This window comes from Ascaphus truei, chromosome 5 (genome assembly GCF_040206685.1).
Source record: "Ascaphus truei isolate aAscTru1 chromosome 5, aAscTru1.hap1, whole genome shotgun sequence".
Taxonomy (NCBI): domain Eukaryota; kingdom Metazoa; phylum Chordata; class Amphibia; order Anura; family Ascaphidae; genus Ascaphus; species Ascaphus truei.
In genome coordinates this window covers 268257873-268285390 of record NC_134487.1, presented here as the reverse complement: position 1 = coordinate 268285390, position 27518 = coordinate 268257873, and positions in this window count along the sequence as shown.

The following is a 27518-nucleotide window of genomic DNA, read 5'->3' as shown; positions in this document are numbered from 1 at the left end:
GATGCTGCAAAATGGAGACTGAAAAGGCTGGAAGGGAACAAAGGGCCATAAACATGTAAATGCAATTAACCCTTTCCCTCTTGACCTTATCCCAGTGTATGTGGTTGCTGCATACACTGTAAAGGTACAAACACCAATAATGGTACCAATATACACGTCTATCAAATAGAACACAGTTTGCCCTGAGGCAGGGGAACAAAAATACATGAAATCCATCTAAATGTGAAAATAGGATAACCAAGGGACATACCTTTTGGTTGTGAAGCAGGGGTACATATGTATTATAAGTACATATCTGGTTAACACCTCACTTCCCAGACAGTTGAAGGGGGTGCCTAATGGGGGTGACCCCTTTATTACTCGCTTGGCACCCCTCCCCCATCACAACTGTACATTACTTGGCATATTGTATGTAGAAGCAAACTGTACTTTACGTCACACGTCCAAATCTCTAGCACACATGACATCTCATTCTACTAATGTTGTTCAGGCACTGGAATATCATCCTTTTGCTGCAAAATATTCTTAACCTCTTTTTCCAGGCTGATTTTATCAACTAGAAAGCTGCGGAGGATTGGCTGAGCATCGTACCCAAAAAAAACAACTCACCGGGTGATTGAAAAAATAAAAAAGGATTTATTAAACTACATGAATAAAAACAAGACATATGAGGGACAAAAACAAGGAAATTCTCTGCTTACCTCATCTCATCTACTAGCCGAATAGTTTCACTGTGAAAACATGAAAAAGGGGGTATATTATAGAGAACAGAGGAAGAATAGTTATTGGCTCATGATAGGAAGACCAGTGTTATGTAGTTACGTCATTTTTCTTTAGTAAACAGGGACCAGATACCCTGGCAAATACATATTTTTGTTTTTATCTTTGGTGGTGGTAGCGGATAGATAGATTGAAACCAAGTAAGGGGAAATATTAAGGGCCAGGGTTATTAATATTAGCTAATTTGAAGAAACTTGTGAGGCACAAATGAGACGGCTAGTTTAGCCATGTGTATTAACCCTGCTTGCATATACAGGCCACGTGCTCACAGGTGTGCCGTATAGGACAAATGGTGGCACTTACTCGGTAATGACTTTATGGACGACCCTACAGTATAAACCTTTGCCTTCCTTGAGAGTGATACCTACTGCAACAAAGTGTCACCTGGATGCCCCATTCCCGCAGCAACCTTTGGATTCTTGTGGTTGTTAATCGCTTGTTGTACATCTGCATTATTTTCAGACTTGTATAGCTATTTATATTTTTGGTCTTTGTTAGTGTAAAGATTGAGATAATGTGTGTGACTATCATCACCTCCATTTTGGCCTAACCGTATGCTTGTATGTATGCCAATTTGTTTCATTCGTGAATGAACTATGGGTTGCTATACGACAGGCTCAATGTACTTACGGATGTACTGGATGATGTTCTCAAACATTCATTAATTTACTTAATCAAGAACAGGTACAGATTAGATTAATGGCCCTACAGAATAGAATGGCTCTGGACTATATTTTAGCGTGTGTGCCCTAGTTAAAGAGCAATGTTGTGTTTTTTAGAGATCAAAGTGGTAAGATTGAGCATGAGGTAGAGAAGATCGCAGAGACACAGGAGAGATTAAGGAAAGGTGGAGATAAGAGGTGGGTTTTGTTAGGAATTACCATGTTGGTTGGTTTTCTAGAAGCGAAACTGCCGAATGGATTTGTCTGTGTGTTTGAAGTTCTGATTGTTTTGTATGTCTGTGCCATGTGCAGTAAATCCATACTGCAAAGGTGTGTAACACCCTCTACCCAGGCCATGCCACTGATCACAGACGAGACTACGGAAGATGCAATCTCAGAAGGAAAAGTCAATCCTCCTCAATGGAATACAGATGAAGATGATGGCAGAAAGACCAACCTTGCTGAAATGATAAGCCAGCAGCACTGTGAGTTTCCAGAATTATCAAAGCCATGCAAATATGGACCCTCCAGGCCAGTGCAACGCTTCTGAGTTTTATCTGAGTTATCCTTAAAAGACTATGTTTTCAAGAATAAAAAGAGAAGACTGTGAAGATTGAGATAATGTGTGTGGCTATCATCACCTCCATTTTGGCCTAACCGTATGCTTGTATGTATGCCAATTTGTTTCATTCGTGAATGAACTGTGAATGTTTGATTCTGCAGAGTATCGCTTCTGGTTGTAACCCACCCTTGTGTAATTCCTACGAGTCATGTAATAAATTGAAATAGCATTCGTAAGGTTTTTCCTGCCTTAGATAATTTCTGCTGACCGTAGGATCTGTTATCTGACAGCTACAGTGCATACAAGGCTGGACCGAGTAACTCCCTTATGTCAAAAGGTTAAGAGGCCCACATTATGGTAAATTATCGATAAGAATATAGCGTATGCAGCATATTTATGTATCAACCAATATGTATTTTTGTATGTCATCATATTATTATTTATCTCTAAGCCAGCCCCCTTAAGGGGTGTATTACTCATTTTGAAATGTATAAAATGTGATACCAATCAATATGTTGGCAGAGGCCTGAGTTCCTTGTTGGAATTCTTTTCTCTCAATTGTGCCTTGGTGCTGATAAACTCATGTTGTTACTTTTTGAACCCTTGACTCATTGATTTTTTTTCTACGCTTTGACAGATGGCGCATTCTTGAATAGGGACCCAACATCTTGGGAACAGGAGACCCAGACGGAGCAGCTGCCTACATTACTCAAACGTGCTCACTTGGAATAAGGTAGGGCTTTATCCTTTTTAAGAAAAAAAGCCGTTAGATTAATTGTTTGAGTAATCTGTAGACAGTTTGTTCTTTATGGGCAACCTACCTGAGTGACTGGACACCCTGTATCACGTGAGTTTATCCATATTATTCTGATCAGGTATTGTTGTTGTTGTTTTTATATTATTGCCATAAACTCAGGTTACACCTTATGCCAAATTGCAGGCCAATTCAGGGCTCAGAAGGTGTAATAATTAATAAGGTGTTAAGTCTCCTAGAACTTGGGGAGAGAATTATTGTTAAGGAACAGCAGGTAACTATTTTTAAGGCCACTGGTCCTTAATTCTATATTCTACTTATATTATACCAAGGGTTGGGGCACCTTATTGGAACCCGATCGACTGGCGTTGATCGGGGATAGGTCAGATTATACCTTATGCTAAATGGCAGGCCAATTCAGGGCTCAGAAGGTATAATACTGCAGTTAATAAGGTGGTAAGTCTCAAAAAACTTGGAAGAGAAGATTTTGTTAAGGAGCAACAGTTGACTATTTTATTTTTTAATACCACTGCTCCTTAGCTATATATTCTACCAAGTAGTGTGCACCTTATTGGTACACGATCGACTGGCGTTGATCGGTGTAATACAGGAGAATTATGGGGAACCTACATTATCAGTCGCCGGCGAAGGGTACGTCCCTTGAAATTATGTGTGGACTTTATGGCAATAAAATGTTTTAAAAATGGATATTTAGTGATGCAGAATATATTAAATAAGAAGGAAAGTAAAACATATCAGGCTCTGTTTTAAAAATAACTAATAATCCCACGATCTAACTATCTAAACCATATAGAAAAACTTATAAACATACAAGGATGCCAGCAGGTAGGGTGGCCCGAGCTAAAAGTCAGCCGGTCACTACATATTTTAAAAAGAAAGCAGAGACACCTGCAGAGAAATCAAAGCTTCCCGCTCAGCTTGATAACATGGACCCTGACAGTGATCCCTCTCAGGAGGATGAAAGGGACGAGGAGATGGTCAGACGAAAGGACTTGAAGGAATTTTGTGCCAAGATGCAAACATTTTTTAAGACTGAATTATGGGCTCTTAGGAAGGATGTGGACGCACTGGGGGAGCGAACTGACACCCTGGAGAGAAATGCTGATGAAACTACAGCCACCATTGCACAGACACAAGATCAAGTCTCCACAATGAATGACAGAATTAAATTTCTGGAGGATAAAGTGGAAGATGCGGAGAATAGAGACAGAAGGTGCAATATAAGGCTGAGGGGTATCCCAGAAAGTGTCCTGGACCCTGAGGATTTCACAAATAGCTGGCTGGAACATATTTTTCCTGATAAACCAGAGTCTGAAATCAAACTGGACAGGTGCCATAGAGCTCTCCGTGGCAAACCTCAGAAAGGTGACCCCCCAAGAGACATTGTGGCCCGCTTCCACCATTTCCGTACTAAAGAAGAGGTATGCAGGCTTGCCAGAGAGGATAACTCCCTAGCATTTGAAGGAGTTAAAATACAAATATTTCAAGATCTGGCCACCTTGCTCAAACGTAAAGCCTTTGCACATATAACTAAGGCCCTCAGAGATAACAACACGAGGTATAGATGGTTGTTCCCCTGTGCCCTTTTATCTATTAAAAATGGAGTAGCACACACTCTGCGGAGCCCTGAAGAAGGTGAGGGATTTTTGGCCAAACTTGGAATTACTGGAGCTAATCATAACCCACCCCAGGCCCCTCCGACCCGTTCCAACATCCCAACACCCAGCTGGAGTCGAGCTGGCACCTCTGGCATCAGAAAACCCACCAAGGATGGCGCAGCTGAGATGTCACCTAGATGTGATAAAACATAATCTATCCTGCTTACTTTATTATATCAGATCTGATCTGCGCCCTCATGTTCATAATCATATTCTTACCCTGCACCGGAGGAGCCGTAGCACCACGAGGATGGCGCTCCGACAAAGACCAGCCCTGCCTGGATGTCTCCTGGCTGAAAGAATCCTTTTTCTGCTCGGAGCTCGACACGCACGCAACTTTGACGACGCAGCCATCTTGCCAGGCTCCTTCCTGGTCTAGCGCGGGAGGCTGAATAGCTTTTCGCACGCTTCGGAGGATGACGTCATCGCCGGGCGCTCTCATCTCGCGAGAGCTCGGGCGCCCCGAGGTGACGTGATTTAGGAACTGGTCATAATCCAAGATGGAGGTCGGGGGTTGTTTGGGGCGGTCGCGAGGGGGCCGGAGAGATGCTGAAACCGTGGAACTCCCCTCCGACCGCCCTAGGCATCCCCGAAGTGCTGTACGGGCCCCAGGATGGTTCTGTCCGACCTGTCTGGGACACAGTGATATGTACACATGAGTACTCAGTTACAAGATGCCACAACTAAATAAAGAGTTCCCCTTGCCCGCCCCTTATTTCCCAAACACTTATTAAATTGTGCCACATACTTAATTTTTCTCCCCCCCCCCCAATGTATATGATTGATATGGTATATGTAATTGATTGTTTTATGTACTATACTATATTTATGGATTGTATATTGCTTATATTATATATTATATTATATGGATGATATGTGTTTATATACAATCAATCAATATGGTTAATGGTATAGTTAAATTTAATGTACTATATTATACTGTATATGGTATATTATATTATATTTAGTATATTGTATTGTATTATACTATTATATACTATTATTATTATTATTAGATGGTATTATATTGTACTATATGTGGTATGATGTATGTATAAACTGTATATAATGTATATACTATCTACAATATATACATTACCGAGATGAGATACAGGCATTAAGCACGGTTGTTATACTATAAATATGATATGTATGGGATGTATAGTGTAGTGGTTGTAGATATATAATACAATATACATAAGTAAGGGCATAATGTTGACGTATAGGCTATATATGTTATTATATATGATATATAGGCGGCTATATGTATTTTTAGGACTATGGTTATAGGTGTATGTATGTATGTGTATATGTGGGCGCAGATGTGTTTATATGTGTATGTAAGGGAGCATGTCTATGTGCGTATATATATACATATGTATACGGGTGTATGTGGATGTATGTACGTGCGTGGATATGTATGTGTATACGTAGTGACAGTTAGTCTAATTACAAGTTATATATAGTATATACTAAGGGACAGTGGACGGTCTAAACAAACCTGAAAGCTGACGGGTGGAACAAACAATAAAGTTGACAGGTTGGACGAGTGCGGAACATTGACGGATCTGACAGGGTTGTTAAGTTGTTAAGTTAGTTCGTTAAATTAGACAAGATATATAAGTTACATATGAGTTATATATATGTATATATGTAACACCAGTTTTATAAGTTTTACAAGTTGTACAATATTGTTGTATTGTTGTACAATATTAATATTAATACAGTGCTGGGGGAGCTACTCTCCTTCGTGCATGTACCCCTTTTCTCGGTCCTCAGTTTGGAAGGACCGTTACCAAGACCCAGGGTGGTTGATCTCCACTTTAGGAGACTGGCCCATCATGAAATTGGAGCCAGATACTCCACCCTCTGGGCGCAGGAGCTACTCTCGGGGGCTCCCGAGATACGCTCTTGTATTCTTTGTTTTTCTTTATTATTATTTATTTTTCTCCCACCTTTTATTTTCCCGTCCCATCTTTCCCTGCCGCAATCCCAACGTTGCTTTCCATGTATTGTCTACCTATCCCCGCCTTTTTCCTCACCCCTCCCTTCCCAGGATGTACGATATCCAGCCACCACATCAAATCGACATAGCAGATATGAATATTACTATAAGAAACCCCAGGAAAAACATCAAGAGTAAGTACAATGCTCACTTTACATATTTTCTCTTACACATGAAAAATGGCACTTACATGTATTTCACATAATGTAAAGGGCTTTAATAGCCCGATCAAAAGAAAGCTGGCTTTCAATGATTATAAGAGAAAAGGGACGGAAGTGTTATTCTTGCAGGAGACGCACTTCAGCAAGAATAGCTCACCTGGGTTTTTAGATAAAGGCTTCACTCAATTTTACATGGCTTCAGCATCTGTCAAGAAAAGAGGAGTAGCCATTTTATTCCATAATACCATACCCTTTATGCTCCAGACAATTAAGAAAGACGCAGAAGGTCGCTATCTCATTCTCACTGGAACAATCCATGAACAGCCCATCACATTGGCCTCCATATATGCTCCTTGTGTACAAGAGGCATCTTTCTTTGACAGATTCTTTCGCCTATTGAGTTCTGTAGCTAAAGGATATATCATAATCGGAGGAGATTTCAACATTACGATGCAATCTTCCCTGGACAGGACAGGAGGAGGCGACTCTGATAATAAAAGAGCTCAAGACACCCTACGCAGTGCATTGAAAAACATCCAATTAGTAGATATATGGAGGGAGTTACATCCAACATCTAGAGACTACACCTTCTACTCTCATCCACATACCTCATATAGTAGAATCGATTATCTCTTCGTTTCGTGTCACATGGTTCCGAAGGTCACTAATGCAATGATCCATGATATTTCATGGTCTGACCATGCACCAATCGAGCTTAGGTGCAACAATATTATGACCAGTAGACCAGGCGCAAATTGGAAAATCAACGAATCTATCCTTAAAATACCCGAAATTTGTACTACAATAGCTCAGGAGATAACTCAATTTTTTGAAATTAACACAGGCTCTGTGGAATCCGATACGGTCTTATGGGAGGCTCATAAAGCAACTTTAAGGGGCATAATAATCAGTATTACCGCCAAAAGAAAACGAGTCAGAGACTCCAAAATTCGGATGCTCCAATCCAAATTACATTCCCTGCTATCAAAGCATAAAACCAACTCAGATCCAATTATAGCAAAGGAACTGAAAGACACAAAAATCGAATTAAATATGTTACTGACTTCCCGAGCAGATAACTCCTTATGTTGGTCTAAGAGAAAATTTTATGAAAAAGCTAACAGGCCGGATACGATGCCAGCTCGAGCACTAAAAGATAGGCAATCTAAGTTTAACATCCAAGCTATACGCTTAAAATCAGGTATTCCCACGGCCAACCCTAAAAAAATAGTAGAAGAATTTGGTTCATTCTATGGTTCCCTATACGACGGAAAGAAAGTGGCACACAATAAAAACACGAGCAGTGCACTGAGAGATTTCTTGGCCAGCTCCAAACTGGAGAGATTGACAGAGCGTGACAGAGAAGCTATGGGCGCTGACTTCACATTGGAAGAAGTGTCGCAAGCCATCAAGGAACTGAAACCATCAAAAGCACCAGGTCCTGATGGCTTTTCGGGGCTGTATTACAAGAAGTTCTCTGAATCACTAATACATAAACCTGACAAGGATCCGCTCAATTGTAAAAGCTATAGACCAATTTCTCTAATCAATACCGATATAAAAATATACGCCAAACTTCTGGCCAATAGATTAAGTCTAATCCTACCCAGACTAATACATCCAGATCAAGTTGGGTTTGTTAAGGGGAGGCAGGCAGCGGATAACACCCGACGATTCATTGATCTGTTAGAATTGGCAAACAAAAAAAACACAAAAAGCATGTTATTAAGTCTGGATGCAGAAAAAGCTTTTGATAGGATAGACTGGCCATATCTACGAGAGACGCTCACGGCATTTGGCTTCGGAAATAGGGTGAGTGGAGCGATTATGTCGCTGTACTCAGGCCCATCTGCCAGAGTCATACATCAGGGCTTCCCCTCAGACCCTTTTCCTATCCAAAGTGGCACGAGACAGGGGTGCCCATTATCTCCCCTCCTGTTTGCCCTATGTATCGAACCTCTGGCGGCACATATTCGAGAAAGCCCGGATATCTCAGGGTTAAACGTATACTCCCAATCACACAAAGCGGCCCTGTATGCAGATGATATCCTATTAATCATCTCAAAACCCCTCACATCATTACCTAATCTGTTTGACCTTTTGGATAAATTCTCTAAGGTCTCTGGGTTTAAGATAAACCAATCCAAATCTGAGGCTCTGAATATCAATCTCCCCAGACATATAGAGAAACTTCTGAAATTGAATTTTAATTTTAACTGGCAAAAGAATTCACTCAAATATCTAGGGATACATATCACCAAAGATGCAAAAAACATCTATAAAGCAAATTATCCCAAACTAATGCGAACTCCTAATGCGAACAAGACCTTATCAGATGGTCCTCCAAGAAGATTTCTTGGATAGGAAGGATACACAGCGTGAAGATGAATTTACTTCCACGTATCCTATACCTCTTCCAGACATTGCCTGTGCCACTCAAACTGAAGGATATACTCTCACTTCAGTCTGAAATATCTAACTTTATCTGGGGAGGTAAAAAACCGAGAGTAAATAAATTAAACATGAAGAGACCTACTTTAGCAGGGGGCTTAGCGGTACCCTGCCTGTTGTCATATTTTAAAGCAGCTCAATTAAGCCAGATCATTCAATGGCATTCCGACCCTAAATTAAAAAGATGGGTAGAGCTAGAAACTGCGGCTAGCTCCCCATTAGAACTTAATAATTTGATTTGGCTACCTAAAGCGTCAAGAAAAAACACTTTATTCCCACTCACCTCTACGACTAACTCTTTATCTGTCTGGGAAACATCAAAACTGAAAAACTCACTCACATCAGCAAACTCGCTGATGACACCTATTTGGAACAATCCTAAATTTGCGCCGGGGGTTATTGGTCATAATCACTCAATCTGGAGACACAAAGGATATGATAGACTCAAAGATCTGGAGGGCTTCGATCTAAAAATTAAATCATTTGACCAACTCAGATCAGAAAAAGATATCCCCCATGCTGAGTTCTACAAATTCCTTCAGATCAGAGCATTTTATAATAAATTCGCCCCATACCCCCCATTGACGAATTTCGAAAAGCTCTGTCGGGCAGAAACCGACACAAAGGGACTCATATCTACAATATACGGAGAGGTAGTCGAGCCTGCAACTTCAAAACAACAAATACCCTCATTTCGTACCCAATGGGAGAGAGACCTTGGGGAGTCCTTAGAGGACGAGGAATGGAACACTATATTTATAGGAGCTGCAAAAAGCTCGATGTGCACCACACTGAAGGAGAACGCATATAAAGTCCTCATGAGATGGTACCTCACCCCACTCAAATTATCTAAGTTCATACCAGGGTCCTCTCCATTGTGCCCTAAACAATGTGGAGGAACAGCTGACCTGTTACATATGCTGTGGTCCTGCCCGCGGATATCCCCGATATGGGAAAAGATCAGAAATTGGATCCAGAGAATATTTGATCTCACAATCCCCCCAGACCCGTGGTTGTTTCTCCTAAACAGACCCCTAAAGGGCTTATCAAAATCCAACAATAAACTAATTGCACACTTTGCAATCGCCACGCGGTGCGAGATCGCAGCATTATGGAAATGCCCAGAAATTCCAATTATCCCAAAGATTCGGAACCGTATTTGGTATATTTGCCAAATGGAAAAACTAACAAGCCTAGTTAATGATACTGGCGACAACTACTTAAAAGTTTGGGCCCCATGGCTAGCTCAGACAGACATCCCAGGGGTAGAGCGTGACACAATTTGGCTATAATAGTAATAGATGCGTTCTCCTTGGGTGGAGTGGAAATTAAGTTTACAGCTGGATCACCATCCCCACTCATTATTGACTACTTATACGGTCACACGATCTTCTATGAGGTTCTATAGGGTATGAGCCGTCTTAGTAAACTCCTAAAACCACTACATCCTCACCCTATAAGTTCCCTTTCCTCCTTCCACCCCCCTCTTACCTACCTCCTCCCCCTTTTTTTTTTTTTTTTTTTTATTATATTATTTATTTATTTTTTCTTGTTTGTAACAAATATTATTTTACCATGGATACACATCACCTAAAATAAGATCTTTATCTACGCGGCGGAGTAGGGCTCGAAAAGCCGTGTGGGTTCATTAAATATGTTATACCTACATCATTATGTAATATATGCTATCCTGTTTACCATGTATTGGATATGTTTTTCATGTATATCATGTATTTACACACCAATAAAACACAAGTTATAAAAAAAAAAAAAAATAACTGCAGCATTAGTGGACCCCCCTTTTTCTAATCTCCCTTTTCTCACCCTTTTTCACTGAAAAGGAGTTGCATGTCTGTGAGACATGGAAGTTAATTATTAACCTAGGAAGAAATGGCTTGAATTTAAGAATGTTAAAGTAGTTTTTTAGGAATTAATGCATTAATACTGCATGGAAAAAGAAGGGGACATCCTCTTTAAATGTTTTTTGTTTGTTTTTGTCTTAGAAAGTTCATAGTAACTAGTTTGATGGCATAATAATATACATGTCATGGAGTGAAGTTTGTGTCACTCTGATAGTTAATGTATGTATGTATGAATGTCTTTATTCATATAGAACCATTAGTGTACATAGCGCTTTACATTGTCACGTACAGTGTCACGTCACTACTAATCATAAAAATAACAAATTATCTCTTGTAAAAGGGTCATTTAAGTTTAAACCCTTTTGTCAAAGTGTATTAAGCCTGCTGCCATTTACAAGGCATGACAGTAGCATTTAAAATAAACCTAGGAAGTATTGTAAATTGTTAAAGTCTGTTAGTGTAATATTTTAAAAGAGAATGAAAATTTGGCAGTTGTAAAAAGAAGTCATTTCACCCTGACTCAAAGATGAATTTGTAATTTTTACTGTTGCACATTTTTGTTCCTGGGTGTAGGAGATACTGTGTTACAATATTTAAATTAAGTTTTAAATTTAAATTTTATGTGCTGATTTAGTTGAGTCAGGACTAAAAGCAAGGTATATCTAGAATGCAAAGTTTTAAAAAGTAAATGTTTATTTTTTATTTAAACAAAAAGAAAGAGTCTGATCTTATAGAGTAAGGAAGCTTTATTAAGTTTTACTCTGGCCCACGAGATTAAGATCATGTTGAAGTTTTGTAGAAAGGAGATGAATGTTGATGGAAGATAAACTCAGAGAACGTGTGTGTATATGTTTGTGTGGGTGTGTGTAAGAAAGATAAGGAATTAATAGTAAATAAAACAATAAGATTGTTTTAGAGGAAGGGTTGCAGAGATGGTTTTGTTTTTGTTTTTTAGTTATCAAGGTTTCTCTGTTCAAATTTATAATAGGAACATAACGGTTTGTTTTCTTAAAAATACACTGCTTGTCTGATTTTTGAACAGCAGTCATTTAAAAGAGGGAAGTTTAAAAGCAGCCAAGCGGGCTGGCCCCCCTCCTCCAGCTTAAGGAATGTACAAAGACGACGTTCCAGGCATGAAAAGTTAACTAGAAGCTGGAAAAAAAAAATGTGTTTAAAAGCAGCTTAGTTATAGTATGTAGAAAGAGAATGATTCTGTAATGTATTTATTTTTGGACTAAGTTTATTGGCCAATACCCACTCAGCAGAAATGCTTTAGATGGCATAGCCCCTATTATGTAGGAATTATTACAAGAAGGGGTTATAATCCCCACATGCAGTATTCAAATTACCTCTACGCAGAAACCAGTAAACACATTTAAATTCTATTTGTTCTAATTAGGAGATGTTTTTTAATTCTATTTGTTATAATTGTTTTATTAACAATACAATAATATTAAATATGTATTTCCATATTTGAATAGTGTCAAAAGTATACTCAGTACATCACAAAGTGTACGATATAAACGAGTAAGCATAAAGTCACATATGAAATAATTTTTTTTTTAAATTTAACTGCATACTGTATGTGAGGTATTTTTTTTTATAACTTTTAACCATTACCTCTCCTTTCCCTCCAAAAGGTGTCTCAATTTGAACCCTGATCTATAGCCTCTCATTTTAAAGAATGCAACTGTAGGCTATCTAGATTTTATTTTTTAAGCAGTAGCTATTGTCAAATTCATGATATATATATATATTTAAATCTCAAGCTGCTGATGTTTTAAATACCATCATTCTTTATGTCATATATTGTTCACATGTCATAGGATTTGCATATGAACAAAAGAGAGGATAATTTATATGATTTTCCATAACACACCTGTCTATATGCGGACTCTGCCTATTTTGTTCATTGCAACATTACCTTGTGTGTTGTTTTGTTATTTATACCCCTCCTCTTTACATTTTCCAGCATAACTATTGGATAGCTTTATTTTGAGTCTGTTTGGGAACTAAGTACAGTATTAATGTGATAAGCTGCTACTACGCAGTGTTTTGTGGTGAAGTTAATTAGCATTGTTAGTATATTATGGACACTGGCCCCTCATGTTCTGATAGGGCTTTACACTCATGTTCATATTAGCATTTTTGTTTACCGTATACTGTCCGTTTCGTTCACATAGGGACTCTTTTATTTATGGTTTATTAGTAGTCATTTTATGCATTTCATCAGTTTTTAGCTTGTAAAAAAGTTGTAAACATTTTAGTTGTGTTATAGTTAAGTTTATGTGTATATTTCTCATTTGGTCTGTAATAAATTTGATATTAGTGGTATTAGTTATTTAACTGGTACTTTATGTATATTTTACAGTTTACAATGAGTGCAAGCTTTAGGGACTTTTAGTGACAACCTCTTGTCACTTATCAGTGTTCTCTTACGAAATTTCCCTATGCACCGTTGATTTCTTTCTTTTGTAGTTGGTGAGCAAGGGGTTTTTGTGTTTATTTTATATGCGGATGCCAAGATAGTGGTGAAAAACAAAAAAAAAAATTGTGCTGATACTATGTATATAACGGGAAAATCAATGATTAACCCACCAGGCGCTAAGAAGTGGTACAGTCCTGCTGATTTAATTAATATGTTCATGGGAAATAAGCATGGTCAACCCCAGACAGAATAAGTATAATATGCGTGATATCTCTTCCAGCAACTGGCTCACTGCGAGCACCAAAGAGTTGAGATAAAAAGATTCACGTAGCTGACTTTGGGGTTGTTGACACTGTGCCTGTCCTCTCTGGAATGATGTAGCTGCTCCTGCTAGCAGATCTCGGCTTGATGTAGCATAAATGTTGGGACAGATGTGGCGCCCCAGCACTGTGGAACGCCAATGTCCTCTTCACCGCCAACTCTTTGACAAAGGCCTTGCAGGCTGAAACGCATCAGAGGATCCGCTTGCACCGTGTGAGAATAAAGCTTTTTCTACATTCACACATCAGCTTTCATTGATTCATTGCGGCTGTGCGGCGATCATACCCCCCTCGAGAGGTTTCTGTTGTGCTGATACTAAATTATAGTGGTTAAAAGCACTCTCCTTGTGCTTTTATTAATGAAATGTTTAAGTCTCTCCAAACTTAGGTGCAGCTTATACAGTCTACCAAGGAGAATACAAAGCAGCATCGCAAAAAAAAAACCCAGAAAAAAGTGCCGGCACCACCGTAAACAGTTAACAAAGACAAAGAATCATCAAGCCAGCGTTTTTGACCAACAGTTAGTGTACTGTATCTAGGCACAATAATCCTAGAACATTTAACCACCAAGGAATTAAGACTTCAGGCAAGGACCGGTCTTAAACGAACAATTTGTTTTTTCTGGACTCAATATTATCAAGGCCCTGACTTAAACGAACAATTTGTTTTTTTAGGACTCAATATTATTTTTTTATGCTTTAGAGTGTGTTTTTAAGATGTATGCCCCGCTAGACAAGATCAGCCTACGCCATCCAGATGATGACAAGGGATGGTCAGTTTTGAAATATTTGTAATGTTTATTGTTTTATGGTCACATCATTTTGCAGACAATCATACAATCTTGCACAATACTACACAGGTTAATGGGTCACATGGGAATATATACAATGATTCCCTGCCATACTCTAGTGGCCCCCAATGACGTAAGAGAGAATTACATCTAACCCCTTGAGTAGGGATACCTTACACTAATGCTGAATTTAAAAAATGAAATGTTAATTTGAATTTGTTTACAAAGGACTTTTTCTAAAACTTTTAAACCGAATTCCACTGGTAAATGAGGTTCCTGTAGGTGGATTTTACATAAATTACACTGGGAACAACAATCAATTTATGGGTCAGGTGTCTCCACCAACCAATGAAACTTGTATGAAAATGTATTTACAGCCCTGAACTAAAAAATTACAGGGAGGATGTGGCCTTAATTTTTCAGTTTTAATTAAGATAGTAAAAAGTGCTTGCACAAATTCTAGTTTACCTAGGGGAGTGTATTGGCTTTGCGGAAAATGGGCCTACAGAGTATTACCATGTGGTTGGACGGGGTCTTGCTATCTAGGTACAATTGTACCTGCCTTTACAATGACCCACTGGCAGGATCAGGAATAGCAGAGCCACTTCCATCGCACAGGGGTTGAAAAGTAGTCTATGGAAAGAACAATTTTGGGCTAGCTTATGTCCTAATGTAGGTGTTGGGTTGCTATATGACAGGCTCAATGTACTTACGGATGTACTGGATGATGTTCTCAAAAATTCATTAATTTACTTAATCAGGTTATTAATATTAGCTAATTTGAAGAAACTTGTGAGGCACAAATGAGATGGCTAGTTTAGCCATGTGTATTAACCCTGCTTGCATATACAGGCCACGTGCTCACAGGTGTGCCGTATAGGACAAATGGTGGCACTTACTCGGTAATGACTTTACGGACGACCCTACAGTATAAACCTTTGCCTTCCTTGAGAGTGATACCTACTGCAACAAAGTGTCACCTGGATGCCCCATTCCCGCAGCAACCTTTGGATTCTTGTGGTTGTTAATCGCTTGTTGTACATCTGCATTATTTTCAGACTTGTATAGCTATTTATATTTTTGGTCTTTGTTAGTGTAAAGATTGAGATAATGTGTGTGACTATCATCACCTCCATTTTGGCCTAACCGTATGCTTGTATGTATGCCAATTTGTTTCATTCGTGAATTAACTATGGGTTGCTATGACAGGCTCAATGTACTTACGGATGTACTGGATAATGTTCTCAAACATTCATTAATTTACTTAATCAAGAACAGGTACAGATTAGATTAATGGCCCTACAGAATAGAATGGCTCTGGACTATATTTTAGCGTGTGTGACTTGTTAAAGAGCAATGTTGTGTTTTTTTAGAGATCAAAGTGGTAAGATTGAGCATGAGGTAGAGAAGATCGCAGAGACACAGGAGAGATTAAGGAAAGGTGGAGATAAGAGGTGGGTTTTGTTAGGAATTACCATGTTGGTTGGTTTTCTAGAAGCGAAACTGACGAATGGATGTGTCTTTGTGTTTGCAGTTCTGATTGTTTTGTATGTCTGTGCCATGTGCAGTAAATCCATACTGCAAAGGTGTGTAACACCCTCTACCCAGGCCATGCCACTGATCACAGACGACACTACGGAAGATGCAATCTCAGAAGGAAAAGTCAGTCCTCCTCAATGGAATACAGAGGAAGATGATGGCAGGAAGTCCAACCTGGCTGATATGATAAGCCAGCAGCTCTGTGAGTTTCCAAACTATCAAAGCCATGCAAATATGGACCCTCCAGGCCAGTGCAACGCTTCTGAGTTTTATCTGAGTTATCCTTAAAAGACTATGTTTTCAAGAATAAAAAGAGAGGACTGTGAAGATTGAGATAATGTGTGTGGCTATCATCACCTCCATTTTGGCCTAACCGTATGCTTGTATTTATGCCAATTTGTTTAATTCGTGAATGAACTGTGAATGTTTGATTCTGCAGAGTATCGCTTCTGGTTGTAACCCACCCTTGTGTAATTCCTACGAGTCATGTAATAAATTGAAATAGCATTCGTAAGGTTTTTCCTGCCTTAGATAATTTCTGCTGACCGTAGGATCTGTTATCTGACAGCTACAGTGCATACAAGGCTGGACAGAGTAATTCCCTTATGTCACAAGGTTAAGAGGCCCACATTATGGTAAATTATCGATAAGAATATAGCGTATGCAGCATATTTATGTATCAACCAATATGTATTTTTGTATGTCATCATATTATTATTTATCTCTAAGCCAGCCCCCTTAAGGGGTGTATTACTCATTTTGAAATGTATAAAATGTGATACCAATCAATATGTTGGCAGAGTTCCTTGTTTGAATTCTTTTCTCTCAATTGTGCCTTGGTACAGATAAACTCATGTTGTTACTTTTTGAACCCTTGACTCATTGATTTTATTTCTACGCTTTGACATTAGTACTCCATATATACTGTAATACTGTAGAGTGTCTATTTAGATTAAATAATGCACATTTTATACAATTATCAGTGCACTCTAGCAATAACGCAAGAGGCCTACTTTTGACACCTTGTCACAATAGATATTAAATCACAAGTTCAGACCAACCTTACAATTACACCTTTCAATTCAGACTTTCAATTCAGACAGTTCCCCCAATCAATGAGAAGTGACCAACTTCTAACACCTTTTCACAATAGATGTTCAATCATATTCTTAATCAATAGCACTGGTATGACTACATCAACTGTATATAAATGTCCCAAAAAACTGGAGTGGCATACAACTAAACAGAAAAGGCTGTTATATTCTGTTGCATCACTCTTCTCCATCTACTGCTTAATTAGAGATAAATCAAGCTTCTACCGACACAAGAACCTTCTCAAGGCTATACTAATTACAGCACTTTTAAGGTGCTGAATCGTTGATGACAATGTCCAGTGACCTGTTACCATGAATCGAGGACAGTATTCAGCTGACAAAGAAAATCCAGTATGCTTGTCAAAAGTTAAAAATATAAAATGTCATTTTTATAATACTGGGTTTAATATAGAAAAGTATTGACAGTAAACAACTTAAAAACTTTCTAAATGTAAATTTTCTGTATTTTGTTAAAACAGGGTCCACAGAGATCACGAAAGGACCCACCGCAACCTAACCGGACCAATCTCACTTCATGCTGGACCCAGCTCACCTCACTTTGGACCAAGCTCACCATGCCTTGCATCAAGCTCATGCCTCAGCACACCCAGCTCACCCCATCTTGGACAAAGCTACCCACACCTTGGACCCCACGCACCACACTTAAGATCTTGCACACTCCACCTCAGATCCAGCTCACTGTACCTCAGATCCACTGCATCCAACTTCAGACCCAGCGCACCCCACTTCGAACCTGGTCCATCCCACTCCAGTCTCAGTTTTACTTGTGCCTTGTCCAGGAATACCATTGCATTGTCAAGTGGTTTTATATTTGTCAATTGTGATGATGGCATGCCTTGTCCACCTGTGGCCAGACCTACCACTGATCGTGCACAGGTAACTGAGCATGGCCAGAGAATAGACTCACTGGAGAAAAAAGGAACTAATTTTAGAGAGCATGAGTGTAGGGGATGAGTGCAGAGGAACAACCAGGGAGACAAAATTGGGGAAATTAAAAGTGGCTTTTGTTTAGCCCATATCTTCAAACAATTCAGTTTTAAGGCAGCATACAAAATAAACAAAACAGCCTATCCCTTTTTAAGCATTTGAAAAAGTATTGTGTGTGGTGCACAGCTGTGTACCACACACAATACTTTTTTAAATGCTTGGACTTCGGACATGGTACACGCCTGAGGACCTGCAGGGGACCAACAGTGAGTATGTTCATATTCATAATTCCCCAAAACGAGGAGGATGTATGCAATCCTCACTCTTACCCGTATCTGTCAATTCATGTGACACTGTACCCAAGAACTGTATCCTCAATCATTATATTGTCCCCTGCATGGTTACCTCTATATATATGGCAAGTGGATCATCAGGAAGCGCATACCATGTGGGAACACATAAAAAATGCTTATGGTGCAATATTGTGCAAACAATGTTGAAAAAAATAGTCTAGCCCAAAAATGTATACACAGAATACTCACAAACGTGAGGTAGGATACAGACACATAAAGGTATCTTTACGAACTGGTGTCAGTCTGTCAAGTGTGTTGTTGCCAGAGGAGTGTGGTTCTCAGCTGACCTTAGGGTAGGAAAACACTGGACATAGCGTAGACTGTATGACAATTTAATAAATGAATTAGTTATATTCCAATCTACTCACATGGTGCAAGATAAAAAACAGCATTTTAGATCTCAATGATCTCTGCAAATTTCGCTCTGTGCTGCCACCGGATGGAATCTCTCTCTCGGATTTTTCTCCTTCTCTGCTGCACAGCATTTGAGCTCCTGCAATACTCCATACGTTATCCCTTTTTAAGGGCTAACTCATACTTCCCAGTCCATATCTGCAGGACTGGGAAGATATGAGCCTTACCAGCCTCTGACCTGAAAGTACAAAGAAGTACCTGTAAGCAGGGGGCTCTTTATATCAGTCTGCGGGTCTGGGTTGGTGTTTAGTGGGTGCACCTTCTGGCAGATTACAGTGATGGCTGGGTTATGGAATAGAGAGTCTGGATACTTGGGATCCATTTCTGCCAGCACACACCTCCCATTTGTTAGAGAGATTCCCTGCAGATTAAGCAGGAGGCTTTTCTATGTCACTGATGAGCCAGATGCAGACTGATTAATTGTCTGTAGCTGCAATTGACCTTCTCTCTGCTGAACTCCTCATCTGGATACATGTTTTCTATTTGGAGCCCTTTTAGACAGCCGTTAAGGACCTGTCACATACCTCCCCTGTTTGTTGGTAGCTCGGGTTAGCCACAGTTGAATCCCATCTCTCCACTCTCATTTGAGATGTATCTGTGGCTCGAATGAGAATGGGTGGAGGGAGAGAGACCCCAGTAATGCTGGGATTGGAGCCAATTCTCCCAGTAACCAGTGTCTCTTTCAGAAAGTGCTTGAAATCAGTGTGCTTTAGTTGCTCAAGGAGGACTTATCTCAAGCACATAGCTTCTGCTGAGGACTCTTCACTCCTCTTCCCATTTTCCCAAGTCTCCTTTTAACAGCTTGACCATGAGTTTTTTCATGCGTCAGGCATTCTTTTCTTCCATGAGACTAGGGTGACCACCTAAATCAGTTTTAGTATCATGGGTGGTTCAACCTTGGAATAGTTTTTATCCTGTATGATTGACCCCCATGGCATCTCTGTTTGGTAGTCAGTAGACTTATTGTCTTTGGCCTCCCTTTCTTGACGTATTACTTTAACTAAGCTGACCGATTCTTCAATGTGTGGGGAAGTCCCAAGTAATGTCTGGCAGGGTATCTCTACTGCAGTAGAGCCATCTGGAATCTCCTTCCGTACCAGGGGAAGCCGGCCTACCACTTCCTTATCTGTCATGGGCTTACCCGCAAAAAGTACAACCCCCTTTTCCATAGAGGGGTCATTTGCAGCTGGTTTAGGATCCCTAAATTCCAGTACATCACTCTTTTTGTCGTTCTCCTTTTTGCGGTTCGCAAGCCTGTTGTCTTGTGCCTTTTTCCCTTACAAAGACGAGTGGGCAACTATGGTAGCATATTTAGGGGCGGGATCACCAACACTGTCATCTCTTAATCTAGCTAAATACCTATATCTGGAATGAATCACACAAGCAGCTTCTATCATTTTCCTGTAGCTCTTTGCTACAGACACTTCCTAACAGTTGAGTGGAGTAAAATTACACATTGCTTCAAATGTTCATAATTCTTTCTTTGTCGTTGCATGCTCCATATTGACTGGAGAAGTCAGGTGGCTTTATTCTGGTGACACAGATGATGAGTTTTCATTCCTCTGTATGCAGCCTGTATGATGAGCGCTGCACAGCGTTTGTGCAGATACCTTTCTCTATCCAACCTTGTTTGGATGAGAGCTCGTCCAAATTTCTGGAGTGTTGGCATGCTTCTCTTCTTTCTTTCAGAGTCTGCTCTGATCTGAGAGAGTTCCAATTGCAGACACAGGAATTTGCTCTTTTCCTGGTGAAGAACATCCTCTGCTTCTTTCAGTGCTAACTGTACTTCCAACTTTCCTCGTTGGAATTGTTGCTTCTCCTTAACTTCTTTACTGGCTTTATCACCAATATCTGAAAACTGATCTGTCAGGTTTCTATTCTTTCTTTCCACAGTTTCTATAACCCTCCAGGCCTCCTCATGGTCCTCCTTCCATTTACGCACATCTGAGTTGAGACTCCAAATCTCCTGGTGTGAGACTTCTAACTTCAGGCTAAGACTCAGGACATCTTTTTGACAGACTTCCAGCTTCGCCACTATACTCTAAAATTCCTTTTGAGAGCTTTCCAGTTCTGTGTGGAGACTGCTGATCTCATCATGTGGGGCATCCAGCTTTATGTGGAGAGCCTTGTCCTGCAATATGTCCAACTCTGTCTGAGACGGCTGACCTCCTGGTGAGAGACACCCAGCTCTATATTGAGAGTATGGACCACTTTCTGTAATATCTCCTGCTCTGTGCCTAGACTGTGCTACTCTTTCTAGAAGACTTAAAGCTCAGCACAGAGACTGCAAATCTCTATTGGAGAGACATCGAGCTCCGTACTGAGGCTGTCAAACTCCTTTCGAAAGCCTCCGAGCTCTGCATGGAGACTAAAAGACTCCTTCTGAGATAGTCCAAGCTCTACACTGAGATGGAGGGCCTTCTCTTGAGCCTCCACATGCTTCTGCTGCAAGTCAGCAATAACCTAGTCTAAGCCGGTCTGTTTGTTGACCATGATGATAATAATAGCATTCGCCATCTTATGTTCAATTGTCAGGTCTTCGAAGTTACTACGTAACACTCTGTCCCACTTTAATAGTCGAGTGTGAACAGACCATACTGTAGTTTGGCATTAGCTTCTATCTCCTTCACCCTCTCAATCATTCATGGAGGAGATCACAGTTATGCCTGGCGGTTTGCAGTGCATCTTCAGGGATGGGCAAGGGATTATCACTTATTGGTTCCGCCTCCACTTCCCTGGTATTGTTTGTTGAGGGTTTCTTACTGTCAGAATCAGACAAACACTCCTTCATGGTACACAACTTCTGCCTTATGCCCTCTGGAGATTCCACAATTCCAGGGATGAATCTGCCATTCACTCTATGCTGCAGGATCATCTGCGGACGTATCTACAACCTTCACAGTAAGCTCAGAACCACTTTCTTTTTCCACCTTTTTGCTTTGGACGACTCCGTCCCATCAGGGCTACTGTGGTCTCCTTCTTTGTCTGAAACTTCAGCAGTTTCACTGTATCCATCAAGCTTTTTTTTGTAGTTGCATTCAGCATTCAGCTAGTCCTGCACTTGCTGCCGAAAATCATATCATTGGTCATAAAGACCTGTATTTTCGATACGTACAGAGTTCAGGTATCTCCACCATCCTAGGGGTGTTTTGTGGGTGCGTCGTGTTTCTGGGCCCACATACTGTTAGAAACATCTTCATCTTTATCCAAATCCTCGTGGGACTGGAAGAGACACTGGTCTGTGTGGTCGAGTTCATTACAGGAACACAACATTTTTACCTCCCTTTTGGCCATATCAGGTGTATTCTTCCCACTTATGTGGGGTGGTGCTATTGCAGCAACTTTCTCCATATATGCTAGTAGTCCTACAAGTGGGCAGACTTTACTTGCAGAGTACGAAGCTCTCACAGGAATTCCTGTAGACTTTTTATTTTTTAGAGCGGCCATTTTAAAAACCCATGGTTTTGTTTCCCTTTCTTCGCACATGTGGTGGCGTACAATTAGATCACAATGTTAGTGTAAGAGACATCTGTAGAGGTACAACCAGGGAGACAGATTTGGGGGAATTTAAACCATGGCTTTATTCAGCCCATCACTTTAAACCATGCAGAAACCACAAAATAAATAAAACAGCCTATCCAATTGTAAGGGTTAACTCACTTCCCCAGTCCCTACCTGCAGGGCTGGGAGGATAACCCTCTTTCCATCCTATTATCTCCAAAGTCCAAAAGAGGTACCTGTAAGCAGGCGCCCTTTGTCAGTCTCTGAGTCTGGGTTGGTGTCTGTTGAGGGACCAGACTCTGCGAGTTCCAGGGTCCGCTGTGCCCTGGTATAGATGTCTGGTTCCTGGTGTCTTGATATCAGCACAGTCCTGTACTGAACGTCTCTTTTGGCAATATAGTTGTAACTGTGCTCAAAAGTCTCTCTCCTGCAGTTTCAACAGGAGGCTTTTCATGCCGGAATAGCCAGGTGGAGACTTGTTAATTGTCTTTGGATTCAATTAACCAGCTCCCTGCTGGGTTCATCAGATGGCTACATGCTTTCTACTGAAGCTTCCTTTAGACAGGGATAAGTCCCTGTTACAGTCAGTACCTTGTGTTGGTCAAGCTCTGTCACAGTCCCCCCAGTCAGACTGTGGCACTGTGGCTTTCTCCAGTGCAATCTAGCTTTCCTGCCTGGATGTGTAGCCCCTTAATTATGGTCACTTTTGGTCTTGGTTTTGTTGCTCAAGCTGTTGCAGGAACTGTAGGAAAATGAGAGTACAACAAATTATCATCCCAACTTCTGACACCATATGTAGGAGACGAGTGCAGAGGTACTGTATAACCAGGGAGACAAACTGTCGATTGGGGAAATAAACAGTGGAGTTTATTTATCCTGTATCTTTAAACAATACAGCTTTAATGCAGCATACAAATAAACAAACAGCTATCCCTTTGTATGGGTTAACTCATTCTCTTAGTCCCTATCTGAAGGGCTGGGAGGATGCCCTCTTACCAGCCTCTGACCCAAAGTCCAAAGAGGTACCTGTTATCATGGGCTCTTTCCTTCAGTCCAAATCTGGGTTGGTGTCTGTGGGGTGCACCGTCTGGCGGGTTCCAGTGACCGCTGGGTCCTGGAATAGAGGGACTGGTTCCCTGGGATCCCTCTCTGTCAGAAAACACCTCCAATGTGCTAGAGCGACCCCCTGAAGTTCTAACAGGAGGCTTTTCTACATGTCTGATTAGCCAGATGGAGACTGATTAATTGTCTGTAGCTGCAATTAACCATCTCCCTGCTGGACTCATTAGACCAATACAGGATTTCTACTGAAGCCCTTTTAGACAGGTGTTAAGGCCATGGCACATTCCTTATATACAGAGGCCCCGCTCTCTTCCCCACTGATTTCCGTGAGCGTGGGGCGTCTATAAAGTTCTTACCTTCTTTTTCATGCTGTGCTCCTCTTTCGTGCCATGCTCCTCTTTCATGCCATGCTCCTCCTTCATGCCACCCTCCTCCTTCTTCCTGTTACGCCAGTGCTGCCCGCATACCAGACCCGTCCCATGAGCTGAAGGGGGAAGTGGTAATACACGCACCCGCAGCAAAGGTAGCGTGTCCGGAGTGTAATATAAAGTGTTGCCAAGCCAGGTGTAGTAATGTAGACAATACTTGCCAGTACCGGTTGTAGAAATAGAGTGAAGAATGCCTTGCCGAGGTCAAGGAGTGGAGAGCGGAGATAGGTTGTAATCCAAGTCGTGTTCGAGGGGTATCAGAGTGAGCGTTGTCCAAGGAGTGACGAGATCGAGAGCCAGAGGGGGTAGTCATACGAGCCATGTCAGAACCTGTGAAAACACTAAGAGAATCATGAAGTACTTCCATACAGAGACTATGTCGAGCAAAGACTGAGAGCAGAGAGGAGCTAGATAAAGCAGGAAGGTCCAATTAGGAACGGAGGCGGGACAGGAAGAGCTACAGGGAGACACTGCAGATTGGTGCAGGCATAACAGGTGAGTCTTGTTGGTAACCTGAGTGTGCCCGTGCGGCATGCGGGGGCGGAGCCTGAGGTCCGGGGGACGGAAAGAAGAGTGTGCAGAATGAGCTCGCTCCGTAACGCGTGTACGCGCGTGGACTGAGCCAGTGGATGGTGCAGGTGTGCATGTGGGAGGGCGTAGGCGCGCCCGGCACTGAGCAGAGGAATCGCCGAGGGGAGTGATCCCGCGATGGCAGTAGGGGCGGGGAGCCACGTAAACCGGTAAGGCAGGATTGTTTTGTGTGTCCAGGGACTCCCTGAGGGGAGAGAGTGCTCTTTGTGGGGAGCGTGGAGAGCGCCAATTCCTGACAGTACCCCCCTCTTCAGGAACGGCCTCAGGACGGTCCAAGAACGATTTCTCTGGAAACTTTTTCCTGAAGGACTTAAGAAGGGCCGGGGCATGAATGTCCTTTAAAGGTACCCAGGATCTCTCTTCAGGGCCACAGCCCTTCCACTGCATCAAGAACTGGAGCTGGCCCCTGGATAGGCGAGGATCCAAAAGAGAGTGAACTTCGTATTCCTCGTTATTTTGGACAGTAATGGGGTCCGGTTTACGAGTCTGATCTGGAAAGAAGTGACTGGTGATGAATGGTTTTAAGAGGGACACATTAAAGACATTGGGAATCTTCATACTGTGTGGTAGTTGGAGCCGGAATGCCACAGGATTGATTTGTTCACAAATAGGGAAGGGATCCAGGAACTTAGGTGCCAATTTTGGAGATGGTACCTTGAGGTGGATATTCTTAGAGGAGAGCCATACCAAATGCCCTGGCTTTTAACTGGGCGCCGAACGACGATGACGATCAGCCTGTAGTTTCGATCTGCGGGAGGAGTCGAGAAGGGTAGACTGAATCCTAGACCATGCGGTTTGGAGGGAAGAAATGCGTTCATCTACGGCTGGAACTCCAGAAGGGATGTTGGAGATTGGTAGACAGGGAGGGTGGAACCCATAATTTATAAAGAAGGCGACTCCCGGGTGGCTTCGTTTTTTGCAGAATTGACAGCGTACTCTGCCCAAGGAAGGAGTTGAGCCCAATCATCCTGGGAATCGGATATGAAACATCTCAGGTGTTTCTCCAGGGATTGATTGATTCTCTCTGTTTGTCCATTGGACTGTGGATGATAGGCGGAAGAGAAAGAAGAAGAGATGCCCAATCTCTTGGTGAAAGTTCTCCAAAATTTGGATACGAATTGAGAACATCTGTCAGAAACAATGGACGAAGGAATCCCATGAATCCGGAAAATCTGCTCCGTAAAGATATCAGCAAGGGCGGGGGATATGGGTAATCTCTTAAGTGGAATAAAATGGGACATCTTCGAGAACCTGTCCACGACCACCAAGATGGTGTTCATTCCTCTGGACCTGGCAACTCCACGATGAAGTCCATCGAAATGTGGGACCAGGGGCGGTCGGGAACTGGAAGAGGTAACAGAAAACCATGAGGCTTTTGACGGAGAGTCTTGCTTTGAGCTCACGTGGGGCAGGTGCGGGTAAACTCAAGAATATCTTGAGACATCCTTGGCCACCAAATTCCGACGAATGAGACCAGTAGTCTTCTTAAAACCTGGATGACCTGCAGATTTAGATGAGTGACCCCAAGACAGGACCTCTGGAACAAATTTGGAAGGTACGAAGAGTTTGTTGTCGGGAACGACCAAGTCCTTGGGAATGCGTCTCTGGGAGTGCAAAATCTTGTCAAGATTCTTGAAAGAAGACGTGGCGAGAATCCTCTCTTGTGGAAGGATGGTCTCCAAAGGTTCCTCTGGTCTCTCTACAGAAGAATGTATTCGGGAGAGTGCGTCTGCCTTTATGTTCTTGGTCCCGGGGATATAGGAAAGGTAAAAATCGAATCGAGAAAAAAAAAGAGCCCAAACGAGCCTGTCGTGGACCAAGACTTTGAGCGTTTTCTATGTAAAGAAGGTTTTTGTGGTCCGTGAGAATAGTAAACGGATTTTTCGACCCCTCCAGCAGGTGCCTCCACTCTTGAAGAGCCATCTTCACGGCCAGAAGTTCCCTGTTACCCACGTCATAGTTCCTCTCGGCAGATGAGAATTTCTTGGAAAAATATGCACAGGGATGTAACTTATCCTGAGGCGTGGGTCTCTGAGAAAGAACGGCTCCAGCGCCACAATCAGAAGCGTCGACCTCCAGGACGAAGGGAAGTTCAATGTTGGGATGACGGAGAATAGGTGCGGATATAAAAGCTTCCTTGAGTGTCTCGAAGGCGAGATGGCCTCAGATGACCAAGCAGAAGGATCAGCTCCTTCTTTGGTGAGCGCAGTGAGAGGTGCCACAGTGGTAGAAAAACTCTGTATAAACTTACGATAGTAATTAGCGAACCCCAAAAAACGTTGTATGGCCTTGAGAGAATTGGGTCTTGGCCATTCAGTAACTGCTTGAAGTTTATCGGAATCCATTATTAAACCTTAATCGGAAATGATGTACCCCAGGAACGGAGTAGAGGTCTGATGAAAGGTGCACTTCTCCAGTTTGGCGTACAAATGGTGTTCACAGAGACGGGAAAGGACGTAGGAGGTGTGGCATATATGGTCCTGGAGATCTTTGGAAAAAATCAGGATATCATCCAAGTATACTATAACAAAAATATTGAGTACCTTATGAAAGACGTCGTTGATGAAATCCTGGAAGACAGCGGGAGCATTACATAAGCCGAAGGGCATTACAAGATACTCGTAGTGTCCGCTACGCGTGTTGAAGGCCGTCTTCCATTCATCCCCCTTCCTGATGCGCACCAGGTTATAGGCACCACGTAGATCCAACTTGGAAAAAATCTTGGCCCCCTGTAATTTATCGAACAGTTTGGTAATAAGGGGGAGGGGGTAACGATTTTTAATTGTTATGCGGTTCAAACCCCTGTAATCGATGCAAGGCCTCAACGAAGAAAAACCCAGCCCCTGCTGGGGAATTGGAGTGACGAACAAAGCCTTTCCTGAGATTCTCCTGGATATATTCATCCATAGCGTGAGATTCTGGTAACGACAAGGGGTAGGTCTTGGACTTGGGTAGGGAGTAACCTGGAACCAGATCGATTGGACAATCGTAAGTCCTGTGTGGCAGCAAAAGGTCTGACTGTACCTTATTGAAAACGTCCTGGAATTGGTGGTAGACAGAAGGTAGAGTAACCTCAGGAACAGAGGTATTGGCCAGCAGTCGAAGCGGAAGTATGGCTGGTGGAGATGGCTCCT